This window comes from Sceloporus undulatus, chromosome 1, assembly GCF_019175285.1.
Source record: "Sceloporus undulatus isolate JIND9_A2432 ecotype Alabama chromosome 1, SceUnd_v1.1, whole genome shotgun sequence".
Lineage (NCBI taxonomy): Eukaryota > Metazoa > Chordata > Lepidosauria > Squamata > Phrynosomatidae > Sceloporus > Sceloporus undulatus.
Window position 1 is genome coordinate 233,459,681 of NC_056522.1, and position 12,194 is coordinate 233,471,874.

A 12,194-nucleotide genomic window follows, 5' to 3' on the forward strand; every position below is an offset into this window, starting at 1 on the left:
ACCTTTATTTATAAAGCGCTGTAAATTTACACAGCGCTATACATACAATCTTTTTAATTAGACGGTTCCCTGCCCTCAGGCTTACAATCTAAAAAGACACGACACAAAAGGGGAAGGGAAAGGTGGTGGGGAAGGGGCCTCTCTAGTAGGATAATACATATAAAAGTCATAGCAATACAGGAAATGATTCAATAAAACAGACAACAAAAGAACAACAAAAAACAAGTGACAATTATGCAATGCCTGGGAACGCTTCTCTGAACAGGATGGTCTTCAGCTCCGTTTTGAAGCTGGTTAAAGAAGAGATGGCTCTTGTTTGCGGGGGAAGAAGGTTCCAGGAGTGAGGGGCAGCGAGTGAAAAGTGGCGAATCCGGGATGGGGCAGAGGAAATTCTGGGCTGGGACAGCAGACCTTCACTACCAGAACGGAGGGCCCTCGTGGGAAGGTGAGGGGAAATAAGGTCTGATAAGCAAGGAGGGGCCAGCCCATGGAGGGCTTTAAACATGGACAGCAGGAGCTTATACTGAATACGAAAAGGGAGGGGGAGCCAGTGAAGGGATGCCAACACAGGAGAGATGTGGTCAGAGCGGTGGGTGGATGTGATAATGCGTGCAGCTGAATGCTGGACAGAAATTAAAGGACGGAGGTGAGAAAGAGGCTCAAAGCTATGGAGTTCTGGGAGTTGGAGTTTGTTGTAGAGTTTGTTTAGGCTGGTTCTGAGAGTTGGAATTCTGGGAGTTTGAGTTTGCCCCATAACAAACTCCAACTCCCAGAATTCCATAGCCTTGAGCCAGAAAACAAGTTAAAGCGGTGCCAAACCGGGTTATCTCTCCAGTGTGGATGCAACTAATGATAAAAAAATAGTCTAATCTAGCAGTTATTAAAGAATTCTGGGAACTGCCCAAACATATATTTTTAAACAATTGTACCCATTGACCATGATGGCTATGATGCAGGGGTTGGCTGAAAGTTAATCTTTTTTTAAAAAAGACAAACCAAATACTCCTCCTATAGAAACATAATGCAGCTATTAGTAGTGGGTGATCCTTAATGTGGCGCAATAGCATGTTTAATAGCATACACATAAATCATCACTGTTCAGCCAGAACATGGAGCCCCCAGAAGTTCGCTTTAAAGAAGAAAAGAGAGAAAGAAAAACATCAGCATACATATAATTCTTCTTCTGTTTCACATACATTTTGACTAGGGGAAAAAGGAAGTTAATATATTTTGATTTATAAAATTGATATTTGGATAAGAGATTGCATGGTGTACCTGCTATTTCAAAAGGATAAAACCATACCTGCTCAGTAACTTTTTAAAGTTAAAATAATGGTTGGGCACTGATCAGCTTCATGGCATCTATTATGATAAAGATCAATTCCTGAAAAGAGAGGGAAGAATTTCAATAAGTACTGCAGAACATGCTTTACTTCAGGGCTTCTGAGTATGACACACATGCTCTTCCCCACACCTTTCTACGTGATCAAGATATTCTCCAAAGTTTGCACTGAAAGTAAGCAGCATACCTAGCGGGATGAATATGGTCCAAAACACATTGCAGAAATAATCCAGTTTGAGACTCCTTTAACTGCCCTTGCTCAATGTTAGGGAATTCTGGGAACTGTAGTGTGACATTTAGCCTTCTCTGTAAGAGAGGTCTGGTATCACAATAAACTACAATTCCCAGGATTCCCTAGCACTGAGGCCGGGCAATTAAAGCCATCTCAGACTGGATTATTTCTGCAAGGTGTTTTGGACCTTAGTTTACAAATGTTGCTAGAAAAGAAACTCTCTTTTCTCTTCAGTTCAGCCATGTGAAATATACTTTGTGGGATGAATTAAGCTGCCAAACATTTACTGTTCTATGAGGTGAGACTGAAACTTGCAGAACAGGACTAGTTAACTGTATATAGAAACAGAAGTTTAAAAAAATTAAAATAATATTCCAATCAGCCTAAATAAATCAATTGCAGATTTTCCCCCTGCTAAAAATGGTTTGTGACCCCCCTGGAAAAGTGTCCACCCTCATATGAAAGGGACCCAAAACAACACGAATGGAATCAGCTTTTCTGTTCTAGCATCACAAAAAGATTGTTTGCAAGAGTATCACCCCATTAAATATAAGGGGCTATCATCAAAAGAACCATTAGCAACTTATGCTTGGGTACATAAGTCAACAGATGACTTGAAGGCAAATATACACACACACTGAGTGCATTTAAATGTGCATCACATTTGCTAATGAATCCAGCCATAGTTACCTAGGGCAGGGGATAAACAAAAATTAATCTGATTTAAAAAAAATACCACATCCTACTATCTTGCCATAGCAATCATAACATTTTGACATTCTACTTACTTAATTTTTGAAGACATACATTAAATAACAAAAGCACATCCTAAAAACATGTATGGCATAATTCAGCTTTTCTTACCTTTTGGATTTTTACTGGTGTCAAGCAGACATTTTGAATGGTACACATACTTTATCTACATGTTTGGACATTTTCTGCAAAAATTCAAAAGAAAATCAAGCCTTAACAACCATGCAGCTAAGTTTTATAAGAGTTGATTTGCTACTTTGTCCCTTTCATTATAGGTCAGTTCTACTTAGATCTGAATCTTGGTGTGTAAAGTGGTTGTATGACAACATTACAGTACTGGGTTTTGCTTGTCATTTAACTGCTTCTGCCTGTTTTTTTAAGTGCAGAGTATACACAACAGGAGGGTTTCACAGAATGAACCACAACTCTAACATATATACAACAATCACTACACATAAATATATGATATAAATGTATGATCATTGCTTACATGCTAGAGTTGTGATTTTATTCCTTTGGTACACTGTTGTAATATAGTTCATTATATTGTCAGTTTCTTCCTGCTATTCTTTCTATGTTTTTTTCAAATGGCTTGTTATTTTGCAAAGAAGCTTCTTTCAGTCAAAGCATACATGGTAATGTTTTCAACTGAAGTAATATGGACATGCCAGTTCTATTGCCTCAGTTTGTTTTCTTTATTCCACCAGGAGTCCTATTACAGTAACATTTCTACATTATATACTTGTCTATAAGTCTAAAAATTTATGTCCAAAAATTGACCCCAAAATCCCAGGTTGACTTATTTACGAGCCACTATGGAAACGTGACAGTAGCTCTCTCAGATTTCCCCATGCCGTGCAGAGAGGAGTTTAGCAAGAAAGAGCGAAGCAGAAAGAGTCCTGAATGACTGATTAATATTGCTGTTTATTTAAGAGTCCCCCTCCCACCCATGGGCCTGGCTGAAACGAAAGATGAAATGATGAAGAAAAGTCGCTCTTCCCATATGTACACATACACACACTGTTTTACCCTCAACTTATCCACGAGTCATGGCAAAATCCATAATTTTGGCCCCAAAACCTGACCTCGACTTATACATGAGGTAGACTTATAGTTTAGTATATATAGCATATTTAAAGGAAGTGAGATTAATAAAGCGCTGGGGGAAAACTACACTTGACCCTCAATGTCCACCGATTTCCTCTCTGCCCCCACGGATTCAACTGTCCACAGCTTAAAAACATTCCAAAAAACAAACATGAATTCCAAAAAGCAAACCTTGATTTTTGCCATTTTATGTAAGGGACATCATTTTATTATGTCATGGTATATACCGCTAATGGGTCTTGAGTATCCATGGGGGGTCTTGGAACCAAATCCCAACAGATACCAAAGTCCTACTGTAATTTCATAACAAAGTAAAACAAGATAAAACAGAGCAAAGGGATGATGATTATTATATTTATTTATAATCAGTTTTTTTCCTAGCACACCTAAGCACATATATTTTAAATTCCAGCTGAATATTCACCAAAACTAATATCAGTAACTTCTCTATTTAGTTAATAGAGCTTAGCATCAGGTACTGATAAGGCCAGCCCACAACCCTGAGCACATGCAGATGTTGAATCGTTTTTGCCAGTAATCCCTGTTTATACTGTATGGTGAAGTGACTTCACAAAGAGAGAATGTACACAGTCAAGTCGCTGCCAAAGCAACTGGCTGAAGAATTCTGCTGCTTAAAAAGATCCTGTTAAACTTAAATGAATAAAATTGTCTCCATGCTACTCAATAATCGAGTGGTTCTCAAACTGTGTGATGGGACCCCTGGGAGGGATGCAAGAGTTGCTCAAAGAGTTGCAAGCCTTGGCAGCCCTGATCCCTTCCTCTCAAATGTTTTCTGACCTGGAGCAGAATTTGGAAACCTCTGCCTTGTGGAGGAGAAGAAAGAGAGCTATTTCCTTATAAGATGTTAAAATACAGTATGAATATACAGTACATGAATCTATGAATGAAAATGCACACACTAAACAAACAAAACATTTTTATTCATATACAGTCTTCCCTCCACATTCACTGGGAATAGAGGTATAGGACCACTGGCAAAGTGGAAAAAACGTGAATAAGTCTATAAGCCTGCTCCAAACCATATTGAACACACACGAAAAGCACAATCTGCAGATTCAACCCACCATGGATGCCTTTGAGGATGTGGGTTTCCTTTACAAGGTAGAATCAGGCAGTTTGTGGGCATGCTGTTGCTTCCACTGCTGCCCTATGTCATTTTTAATAGGGACTTACAGGACTTTCGTTCGCAGTCTCTCAGTCTCACGAGGCTTGTAGTCCCTATTAAAAATGGCATAGGGCAGCAGCGGAAGCAACAACAGATAATCTGTGAATAATCAAATCTGCAAAAGTCAAAGCTACAAATATGGAGAGCTGACTGTACTGTATCAAAGGAGAGCGGCCCCCAGCATCTGGATATAGTTGTAAAGGGAGTCATAAGGGTCCAAAGTTTGAGAACCACTGCTATACTCTATCAAATGTTCAAGACAAGAATTAAGATTATACAGAACAATAGCTCAATGGTAGAGTTCAGAGCTTGTATGCAAAAGGATCCCAGGTTCAGCCTCTATAGCTTAGGTCCACAACATCTGAAAATAATGTATCTCCCTATATGAACCTGCTGGATTCTTAAGATCCACCGGAGGACTTTCTCTTGGCCCCCACCACAAATACAGGTGCCACCAGCTGTGTAAATAGGTACCTACCTCATTTTGACACTTCCAACGTTTATTTTTTTATTTTTCTTATATATTTTAGATAGCTTATAAATTAATTCTACAGAACTACAACCATTTAAAATATTTCTTTAGTCTCATCACAGTTTTGTTAATTTGAGCAACCAGGCAATCTGGATTTTTACAAAGTCTATGGTCCTTTTTGCTTTATAGAGATGAAGACATGGTTTTCTACAATAACAGCTACTATAACTCAGACTATCTATTCTAAATATTATGTGTGCATGTGCCTTCAGGTCACTAGTCAACGGATGGCAACCCCATTCATTTCATAGAGTTTTCTTAGGCAAGAAATATTAAGAGGTGGTTTTGCCAGTCCCTTCCTTTGAAATATATCCTATAGCACCTGGTATTTGTTGACAGTCTTCGATCTCAATACTAATTAGGGCTAAGCCTGCTTAGCTTCCAAGATCAGACAGGATCTGGTGCTTTTAGGGTTTCTATGGACACAGGAGTATACAAAAATTGTTCCTTTTTGCAAAAGCCTTAAATGTCAATGCTCAAACCATGTTATGTCTACCCAAATAAAGTAACAGATCACAGTGTACTGACTATTATAAATATGATGTATTTAGACACATCTATGATTTGATACTTACCTAGATATGTTTTTATCACAACACTGGTGTAGTCGTATAACTAGTTCAGAATATCTATGAAGTAAGAATATTTAGCATTAATACAGAAGTTCTCAGTATTCAAACAATAACATTTCCCCATTTTTTAAAAAGGATACATTCTCTCCCTATATATATATATATATATGTGTGTGTGTGTGTGTGTCAAGTTTTTACTATGCTCATGCTCACCTTGTAATTAAATAAAAGCCAGTTTTTCTAGGCCCTAAATCACTACACATCTGCATGAAACACTTGATCATGATTCACTGGGGAAAGGCCTCTCAAACTTGATTAACAAGGGAATCCTTGCCAATCCCACTAATCATACTGCAGTCAAGAATTGTGGACACACACACAGAGAGAGTATATTTGGATGCTTTTAATATGTATCGATCTTAATATTTTATAAGTCCCTGTACTGAGCAAAAGGTGGGATATAAATGAATAAAATAACCACTGCTCAATGTTCCAATAGCTGAACTACAATCACTACAGTCATTTGTTGATGGAAAGAGAGCAAAAAGGTACCCATCTTATCCTTTTTAGGGAGGGGTCTCAAATCATGGGAGCAGCACTCCAAACATGCCTGGGATGTTGATGGGACTAAGAAAGGCCTCTGTGACACTGGCTATATTGTATACCTGTCATGGCGGACAGAAATAGTATCTAATGTGCAGTGAATCTGAGTTGAAACTTCACCTATACAGGCCATAAACTTGTTCATGTTCTAGTACACAACAACCGAAACAGTAAAACTAATCTGGCTGAGATATTTATGGGAATTAAAACAAAATATAATACACTGTTAAACCATACAAAAATTAAGAACATAAATAGGTAACATTTAAAAGGGAAAAAAAACAGTAACCAACTTTACATTCTTATATTGAAACTTCACCGGTCCTCCCCAAACCACTACTATCATTCATTAATTGCAATCTCTTTTTTGGAGCTGCAGAAGCAATATACAGTATTTTGTTTTTTGTGAATTCTCCTTGACAGCAACAGAACAATTTGGCTTTATATGAAGAGTAGTTAGAATGACATATGCTTTGAGTATTTTGCCATGATCGGTAGCTTGAGGCTTGGAACCTTTCCTTGACAACAGGGGTCACAGCTCAGTGCTTATGCATGGGGAATCTCTGGTTACAAAAAGGCCTCTGGTAGCAACACATGTGCTACACTATTGTCTGAGAATGACCTCTAACTGATACCTTGCAAAGTAACTGCCAGTTACTGATTTCCTGTACCTTTCAGATATTCGGGAAAACTTGCATCAACGTTAAGCCTACCTGTTTTTATTATAGGACTGGCGAAAGGTAATAGAGGCAACATGGGGCAGTGGTTTGAGTGCTGGACTAGCACTCTGGAGACCAGGATTTGAATCCTGGCTTAGTCATGTAAACCCACTGGGTGCCCTTGGGCAAGTCACACTCTCAGAGCCTCAGAGGATCGCCATGGCAAACCTGCTCTGAAGCAACTTGCTGAGAAAATCCCATGGTAGGTTCGCCTTAGGATTGCTATAAGTCAGAAATGACTTGAAGGCATACAATAACAACAGCAAAGTTAAGGGATACCCAACACTGTCTGGGTCTCTACCTTACACACCAAAGGGATCTAAGGGCCATTCATTTTCCCACTACTGTACTGGTAAGATTCATGAAGTAAAAGGGAGCAGGTAGTGGGAAAATAGAAGGCCCCTTAGACCCATTTGGTGTGTAATATACAAGCCCCCTCCTGTTTTCCTATCTTTAAAATACACACTCTCTCTCTCTCTCTCTCCATAGATAGATAGATGATTATCACACTGGGGTTAAAACGTTCCCCAGTGCTTTCTAATGGGGGCGAGCACGGAGCATGATGGGAACCTGATGGGGCCCAGAATGCTAGTTTACTGCACGGCAGAATGCCACCGCAGCTACCGAGCGTTCCCATCAGGTTCCAGGGGACGACATTTCTGGGTACGCTTTGAAACCGTCCCCAGCAATGGCGTCCCCTGGAATCCGATGGGAACACTCGGTGGAGGAGGCGGCATTCCGCCGTGCAGTAAACTAGCGTTCTGGGCCCCATCAGGTTCCGTTAGAATGCACTGGGGAACGTTTTAACCCCAGTGCAATAATCTTCATAGATAGAGATATACACATACACACAAGCACACACACCAGGAATGTTAGAATCAGTATCTCTGTCCTCTTCCATTTTTCTGCCTTTTTTCCTGTCTGGGGAATCTCACCAATTGTGCCTTAAAGAGCCTCTCCTTGTTTTTTAGTTGTTAAAAATTTTCTCACTGATTAATGGAAAGCACTCAATTCTTACTTCTAGAAAGCTGCCTCTTTAGAACGTTGACATGAAACTGGCCACTGCAATTTGGGCAACAAAAAATCCCAAACACTATTACACTTTGAACTGTCTAGTGCATCATCCTAATGAATTGTGGCAGAGGCCCTTTTTTCCCTTTCTTCTTCTAGGAAGCCTGCTTTTTGGAATTTCAGCTTAGAAATGGGTCTTGGATTTTGGACAAAAACTCCTTCAATTCCCTGATGAGTTGTGCGGTTGTCATAGACATTTTCTCCTTTTATTTTTATTTTATTTTATTTTTTGTAGCCAGTATGGTGTCGTGGTTTGAGGGTCGGACTAGGACTCTGGAGACCAGGATTCGAATCCCCTCTTGGCTATGAAAACCCACTGGATGGCCTTGGGCAAGTCACATGCTCTCAGCCTTGGAGGAAGGCACTGGCAAACCTGCTCTGAAGCAATCCTGCCAAGAAAACCCTGTGACAGGTTTGCATTAGTGTTCCCTTAAGTCAGATAATGATGTGAAGGCACACAACAACAACTTTACTTAAAGAGACAGGCCCATTTCTCAAGGAACCCACACTCCAAAACAAACAGATGGGGAAACAGTACAATGTAAGAAGACATTTTCTCAGACCAAATGTCTACCTGGTCAAACATCTTGATTCCTACAGTGGCCTTGGTGAAGGCCAAAAGCAAGTCAGGAATGTGGTATTTTCTAGCAGCTAGCATTCAGCAACATAATGCCTTTCACCCCGGAGGTTCTTTAGAGTCAACATGGCCACAGATAGAGTGATCCTCAATGCATTTCTATAGAGTCAACATGGGTAAATAGCCACAGATAGAGTGATCCTCAATGCATTTGAGCAATCCTGTTTTCAAAGCAACCAAACTGAGAGCCATTTTGTGTGAGTGGCTGCATCCGCACTGGAGAAATAATCCAGTTCAACCTCATTTTAAGTGCCGTGACGTCATGCTATGGATTTCTGGGAATGGTAGTTCGTTGGGGCACCTTTCCTCAAACTATTTATTTCTCCAGTGCAGATCCAGCCAGTGAAACCAATACTGTATTGGACTGGAGCGGCCTTTGGTCTGATCCAGCCCCACTTTTCTGCAGTGTGAATGACCCCAGACTTATGACTCTGGAGACCAGGAATCAGTTCCCAGCTCAGCCTGGAAACTCACTGGGTAACCTTGGGCAAGTCACTCTCTCTCAGCCTCAGGGGAAGGCAATGGCAAAACTTCTCTGAGCAAATCTTGTCAAGAAAACCCTGTGATAGGTTGGAAATGACTTGAAGGTACACAACACACACACACACACAGAGAGAGAGAGAGAGAGAGATATTTTGATTGAACATTAGAAGGAATATCTTGACAGTACAAGTGATTCCACAATGGAACCGATTGCCTAGAGACACTGAGGTCTCTTTCTCTTGATGACTTCAAAAAGAGGCATCCGCACTTCAGAAATAATCCCATTTGATACCACTTTAACTGCTGTGGCTCAATGCTATGGAATTCTAGTTTTGTGAAACATTTAATCTTCTCTTTCTGGTGCCAAAATAAACTACAGTTCCCATGATTCCATAGCACTGAGCCATGGCAGTTAAAGCGGTCTCAAAGTGGATTATTTCTGCAGTGTGTGTGTGTGTGTGTTTTAAACCACAAAATTGATCTCACCCAAGTTCGTCATCTGCCCTCCTTGAATACACTAAACAGGGGAGAGGAAAGGGCTTCTCCCAGTAGCATTGCCAGGTTTTTGGAAATGGAAATAAGGCAATAAGACACGCAAGGTGAGCAAGTCAGGAAGTGGCGATGAAGAAGGCAGTGTCCTACCTAAATAGCAAAGGAAAGTACAGTACTGAGTTCAATTAGCCCAGCCATGCATTTCTCTGTAAAATTAACATAATGTTTATAGTCACCAATTACACATTTCTGTCTACATGGAGGGCACATGCCCCAAAACATGAACTTTATTTGCAGGGGGATGTGTGGCTTACAGACTGAATTTTCTCCTTCAGTCACTCTACATAAGGAAAAGCTTCCCAACCCTCAAATGAGGGGGAAATACTGCTTATAAAAAGGGGCACCTGGCATGAAGCAATCCTGCTCTATGCCACCCACACAGAAACTGCGAAGGCGGTGGAAGTGGAAGTGAAGAGAGATTTAAAGTGCACACACAGTCTCAGATACACAGTCTAAAACATGCTCACACACGTCCCTACATCAAAACTAACTTAGCCTGACTATGGCCCCCCCATGACACATAGCAAGGCAGCGAGGCAGCAACACTTAACAGTAATAATGACAGCCAGTGTGGTGTAGTGCTGGGAGTGTTGGAGTAGGACTCTGGAGACCAGGCTTTGAATGCACACTCAGCCATGGGTGCTCAGCCTTGGGCAAGTCCCACTCTCTCAGCCTCAGAGGAAGGCAATGGCAAACCTCCTCTGAACCAACCTTGCAAAGGGAAGTGATAGTTTTGCCTCAGGGTTGCCATAAGTCAGAAAATGACCTGAAAGCATACAGCAACAGTAATACTAGAAATAGGGAGCAGCCTGGTGTAGCGGTTGGACTAAGGAGTTTATCACATGGAGGACAATTGGAAGTATAAACGCTGATTAACCTGTGATAATGCAGCAATTGTGCTAATGGTTTTCACACAACATCATGTTCAAAGTAATATTATCCCATGAATAACTGGTTATTGTTATTATCGTGAAATTGCGCTAATGGTTTTCACACAATGTCAAGGTGAAATGTGATTAAACATGAATAACCAGATTTTCCCATGAATGACTTTTTGCTGTTTATTGCCTGTTTATTCCGTGGTTATCCAAAGGATAATGGCTCTTGTGTTCAACTCATTTTAATCACGTTTTAATGTCAACTGCACAATTTTCTCGGCTTAATCGTTGTCTAAAACCCCAATTCCCCCCCCCCCCCCATGTGATAAACTCCTGACTCCAAAGACCAGGGTTCAAATCACCGCTCAGCCATGGAAAGTGACTGGGTGACCCAGAGCAAGTCACACTCTCTCAGCCTCACAGGAGACAACTTGTTGGTTTTTTTGTTGTTGCGCGGTTCAAGTCGTTTCTGACTTATGGCGACCTTATCCAGGGGTTTTCTAAGCAAGATTTGTCCAGAGGTCTTCCTAATAATAGTTAATAGGGAGCAGCCTGGAGTGGTGGTTTGAGCGTCGAGCTGTGACTCTAGAGACCGGGGTCCGAATCCTTACTCAGCCATGTAAACCCACTGGCTGACCCTGGGCAAGTCACACTCTCTCAGCCTCAGAGGGTGGCCAGGGCCAAACCTCTGACGAAATCTTGCCAAAAAAGCCCCAAAATGAACCCGTGACAGGTTTAGGGTCGCCATGAAGGCGAACAAAACACACACACGAGTCACATATATATATATATATATATAGAGAGAGAGAGAGAGAGAGAGGGCGGCAGAGGTTTTATTGTAAGGCGCTTTGATTGTTTGGCAACAGAAAACCCGGGTACAAATAAAGTATTATTATTATTATTATTATTAATTTGACTGCTTGGCGGGTCTCTGCCCCAGCGCCAAGAGGAGGGCGAGGGAGTCGCCTTCGCCTTCCCCTATGGCACTGAGGGGCTCTGCGGAGGGAGACTGACAGCTAACCGCCACTGCTCCGACCAGACCCACTTTTCTGCAACGGGGGGGAGACTAACATACCTGGCATGAGAGCACCCCGTCCGCCCCCCCTCTTTCTCAAACGAATGGTTCCGACCAGCCGCCGCCTCCGCCGCCGCCGTCGGGGCTCTGCTCCTCCACTCTCACAGCTGACGCGTTCGAAGAGCCTCCGCTTCGCCTGGGCCGGAGTGAATCGACTGCCGATAGGAAAAGGCCCCGCCCCATCGACCAATCGATGCCCTCGGAGCTCTGCGCGTTGACCTAGTCCTTGTCGGCTCCTGCCCTATACACTCTTATAGCGCTGCCTCCTCCTGTTGCATTCTGGGATTTGCAGTTTAAGGAGGGGGCGTTTAGAATTCTCAGTCAGAGAGCTCTTAGGCCTTGCTAGACTACAAATCCCAAAATGCAACAGGAAGCAGGCAGACCAGTTAAAGTGGGGATAGCTGCACTATAAGAATGTAGTGCGGTATGGTGACCAAATGAGGGGAAATTAG

At 41.7% G+C, this 12,194-nt stretch overlaps 1 protein-coding gene across 1 annotated transcript in view; it reads right to left on the minus strand.

Annotated features, from left to right (window-relative positions):
* The window catches only part of SLC35F5 (solute carrier family 35 member F5), a 54,143-nt gene extending 42,251 nt beyond the window's left edge, over positions 1-11,892 (minus strand). The window contains 4 exon segments of the mRNA XM_042458551.1: positions 1,304-1,384; positions 2,439-2,512; positions 5,728-5,781; positions 11,743-11,892. The gene's annotated coding sequence lies outside the window, so the exon portion shown is untranslated.
* Between the last annotated feature and the right edge of the window lie 302 nt (positions 11,893-12,194).